Source organism: Macrobrachium nipponense, chromosome 18 (genome assembly GCF_015104395.2).
Source record: "Macrobrachium nipponense isolate FS-2020 chromosome 18, ASM1510439v2, whole genome shotgun sequence".
Taxonomy (NCBI): Eukaryota; Metazoa; Arthropoda; class Malacostraca; order Decapoda; family Palaemonidae; genus Macrobrachium; species Macrobrachium nipponense.
In genome coordinates, this window is record NC_087211.1 from 47,155,661 (window position 1) to 47,160,660 (window position 5,000).

Consider the following 5,000-nt stretch of genomic DNA (forward strand, 5'->3'; position numbering starts at 1 on the left):
TTAGGTATTCGGAGCTCCGTTCGTTAGCTTACGGAAATGGAGGTTGGGGTTGAGAGGGCTGGATTCAGGGCGGTCTTTGGTGGATGGGTACTTTAGAGGTGAGGCATTGGTCTTTAAAGAAATTATATATATATATATATATATATATATATATATATATATATATATATATATATATATATATATAATATATATATATATATATAAAGTAGTTTGGTCAGTTATATGTTTGGTATTAAGTTCTTTAAGAAATCTGTTAATTTTATCTTCAATGTTGAAAATTTGTTTGCAATCAGGTTTGCCAATTTTTTGAAATTTAATGGATAATAGTAATTTCCAAAAAAATGGGAAAACCTGATTGCAAATAAATTTTTAACATGTATATATGTGTTTGTTTATATATACTATATACACAGCACAGACGCACGTCAGAGGACAGGAGTAGCGGCTGTGGTGATAAACGATCAGGTGTACATGGAAAGGAGTTCTGTTCACATTGCATTTATTAAAAAGCCGACGTCTCAAGGCGATTAGAATAATGCGTAACTGAATACATAAAATAAAAAGTACTTAAATACGAAATTTATTATTTTCTCCTTATTTATTAAAAAAATGAAAACACTAGACACCTATACCCATATTGGTGGTAAATATAAAACCTCGGGTTTCGAATCTGCTCTCATCAGGGATTGAGCTACAGAAATGGGAGCAAAATGTCCAGTCCTGCTGACCAATCTAATATATTTAGTAATCATGTAAAGTTTTGCAAAACTCGTGCAGACATCAACGACTTCAACGTTTAGGGAAAAGTACAGAGTGAGAGAGGAATCAACCATCCTTGAGTGATCACACTGTTAGTTCCGACACTTAACAACCAATCATCGTCAACAAGGCTGTTCATTGCCTAATGTTTTTGTTTTTGTCTTTCCTCTTCATTTATATCTACCTTTTTTTTTGAAACTAATTTTTGTTTTCATGGTGTCATCGTGTTTTTTTTAATGTAAATAAGGAGAGAAAATATAAGTTTTGTATATAAGTACCTTTTATCGTATGTGTACAATTATTTATTATTTCAACCGCCTTTTCAGCCTTGAAAATGCATCACGCTATGAACACCTGATCGTTTTATATATATATATATATATATATATATAGTATATATATATATATATATTATATATATATATATATATATATATATATATATACATATATATATACATATATATATATATATACATATATATATTATATATATATATATATATATATATATATATTAAACCCTTCAATTAGTCTAGCAGGACTGTGTTATGAATATTTTTTTTATTCAATTTGACTTACCCCCGTTTTAATACAAGTTTAGGCTATGCATTTTCGTTTTCTGAGGGGCGGAGAGAGAGAGAGAGAGAGAGAGAGAGACGAGAGATGAGCCTTCGCACAATATTTGCGGGGAATAAGTACGCTTATAGCGGTCACAATAATAATAGTAATCGAGATAATGATGATAATATTTAGACATTTCAACCACCGTGATACATTTCCGATACTCCATAGATATATCTTCGTTTACACAGCTCTGCTGTAATAGAAATCATACTATGTCAAGTAAAATTGTATTCATGACTTACCTACAAATATACATATGTATAGATTACTCCCTCTCTCTCTCTCTCTCTCTCTCTCTCTCTCTCTCTCTCTCTCTCTCTCTCTCTATCTCTATATATATATATATATATATATATATATACATAGAGAGAGAGAGAGAGAGAGAGAGAGAGATCTATACATATGTATATTTGTAAGTAAGTCATGAATACAATTTTATTTGACTTAGCATGATTTCTATTACAGCAGAACTCTGTAAACGAAGATATATCTATGGAAGTATCGGAATTGTATCACGGTGGTTGAAATGTCTAAATATTATCATCATTATCTCGATTACTATTATTATTATGACCGCTATAAGCGTACTTATTCCCCGCAAATATTGTGCGAAGGCTCTCCCTCTCTCTCTCTCTCCCACCCCCCTCAGAAAACGAAAATGCGTAGCTAAACTTGTATTAAAACGGGGTAGTCAAATTGAATAAAAAAAAATATTTATAACACAGTCCTGCTAGACTAATTGAAGGGTTTAATAGCTCTATAGGATCTTTGTAGCGTGAATTTTATCACATGTTATGTGTCCAATTAATGAAATTTTGATCGTTTTTTGTTTTTTGTTTTGTTTTTTTCCAATTTTTTTTTTTTCGAAAAAGCTGTCGCACTGTTCAAATGAGGACGTGTTTTCCGTACTGGTTCGTCCTTACGTTGTCATGGTTTCCTTTGGTAAACGAACACAGCGATGTTGCTCTCTCTCTCTCTCTCTCTCTCTCTCTCTCTCTCTCTTTAGTGGAGCTAGTTGTATAATTGGTGTATAACGTTGTGTCTCTGTTTGCCGAAACTAGTTACGGAAGATTTTATTTATCAAAAATATCCTCTAGTCATTGAACGTGCTCTCTCTCTCTCTCTCTCTCTCTCTCGTCTCTCTCTCTCTCTCTCTCTATCTCTCTCTCTCTATATATATATATATATATATATATATATACGTATATATATACATATATACATACACACACATATATATATATATATATATATATATATATATATATATATATATACACGTTATATAATTTTTGGGGGGATGAGGTTGCAGGGCCCCATAGCCTTTACCATCCTGACTGCGACCTATTATAGTCTGCTAATGACCAGTTACTTAATCTATTACTTTGATCAACGGCGACCGTTGGGGTGTAACGGAATGAGCCTACTATATCTCTTTGCCCTTGCTGAATATCCATCATTCTTTTCAGTATGTGTCTGTTGTATGAAGGTTTCCATACAATTTTCTCAACATTTTTTAACACTATAATTCGTGACTTGATTGCTGATAACTGTTCATACTCGTGCCGGGCAGACTCTTAAATACTTCCCAAGTATTCATTTGAAAGTAATAAAGTGGTTTTTTAATTTTTTGCCTTTATTTTACCAAAATTTATTACATCGCAATGCGTGGGAGGCTTAGTAATTCTATATATAGTAGTTACTCATAGCAGATTCCCCAGATGCACCCAATGAAAGGTTATAACCACCCACTACGAAGTAGCGGTTCGTTTCATGCTGATTTTAATCTTCTGGTGTTCCAAGAACTTTTTTTTTCGTGAAGGAGTTTGATCAGTTCATGTTGGTCGTGACTGACACGCTTCGAATCGCTTCCTGTTAGAAGTGAGTCCATCAAACTGACACTTCCAAAATTTATTATTATCTTATTATATTTTTTTTTTGTTAGGCCTATCGTAGCTCGTGAAGATACCTTGGCAAATCATTCAAGATACGAGTTGGAGCCCGGCGCTGCTGTTTCCCCTACACTCCGATCCCCCTACCAACCCCCCCCCCCCCCCCACACACACACGGAGCGGACAAACATGTTTGTAGCAGAAGGGTGGATGTGTCGCCTACCCTCCCATTCCCTCTACCTACCCCACCCCCACACGGAGCGGACAAGGAGGTTTTCAGAAGGAGTGTGGATGTGTCGCCTACCCTCCCGTTCATTTTACCTACCCCGCCCCCACCTGGGTGGACAAACAGATTTGCTGGAGGAGGCTGGATGTCTCACCTACCCTCCCGTTCCCTTAGCTACTCTTCCCCGTACCTGGGGTGGACAAACAGGTTTGCAAAAGGAGGGTGGATGTGACCCGTACCCTCCCGTTCCCCTACCTACCCTGCCTTACGCGGGTCAGAGAATTCGGTTTGTTGTGTCTTGCCTCCTCTACTGTGAAGGGGGGTTGTTGTGGGGGGGGGGGGGGACAAACAAGATCCACTCTAATTTAATTATTATAGATGATTAGCATAATTTGAATGGAGATAGTGATTCTGTTGTCTATAATTTTACTAAAATGTTTTTTTTTATATATAAATGTATGTAACTGTAACGCAAGCTTAAGTTTTGTACTTTTGTAGGGGTGTCGAAACGCACGAGGAATTGGAATATAAAATTTAGGCCATAGGCCAAGCACTGGGACCTATTAGGTCATTCAGCGCTGCAAATAATGTTGAAACAATTGATACGAGAGGGATGAAAGTGAGATAGAAAAAAAAAAGAATATGAAGGGAGCTATAGTAAAAGGGTTTCAGCTAGGAGGAGAAGGGACGCGGCAAAGAACCGTAAGTAACACCTACAGTGCGTTGAGTGAGGTGCACTGACGGCACTAACCCCCTTTGCGGGAAGGTGGTGGGGTGCAGTTGGGGTTGTTGGTGGGCGGTTAACATACGAGTGGATTTTGCTGGATAATTTCACTCATGCTAAATATGCTATGAGTTTTCTGCCACGGATTACTGGCTCATTTCATTGATTATTTTTTGTTTTCGAATGGATCTCGATTTTTAATAGCCCTTGTGAATTCAGTCTGTAGCCTCTCACATACAGAGTAAGTGTCAAGTAGATCAACTCTGCTCAGTTTTAATATGATTTTGATAGACTGAATTAGGTAATTTTGGGTGCCCGTCTTGCTTTTGTTATTGATTCGTGAAGCACACAATTTCTCAAGATTTAATTATAGACTTTTCATTCGCCTTGTCAATTTCAAAGATTTTTTTTTCTTTTTTGTTTCTTTTATTATCCGTCAGGTGGCAAATATCTTTCAGAGAAATATTTGTTACTTTCCAAAATGGGGTGTACAACAGTTACAGCATTTTATTAGTAAAATGTTTACCGTATTAAGTTAGAATAGTTGACAGAAGGTAAGCCGATAGGTCGACAAAGATAGAGTATTATTATGCTTCTAAAGCGAGCAGTACAGTCTGTACAAATGAGCAATTTTTTTTCTAATAATTGAAGGTAAATAAATATGTGGATAAATGAACAAGGCTTTGCTTTGTCATGTTAGTACGTAGGTAGATGAATGTACAGAAGAAATTTTAGAAATATTAGTTCGTGGACTGATAGATAGTTAGAC

General features: G+C 35.8%; 1 long non-coding RNA gene across 2 annotated transcripts in view; it reads left to right on the forward strand.

Annotated features, from left to right (window-relative positions):
• Positions 1-5,000, forward strand: part of LOC135196750 (uncharacterized) — an 830,226-nt gene that overhangs the window by 580,861 nt on the left and 244,365 nt on the right. The gene's annotated exons all lie outside the window — the stretch shown is intronic.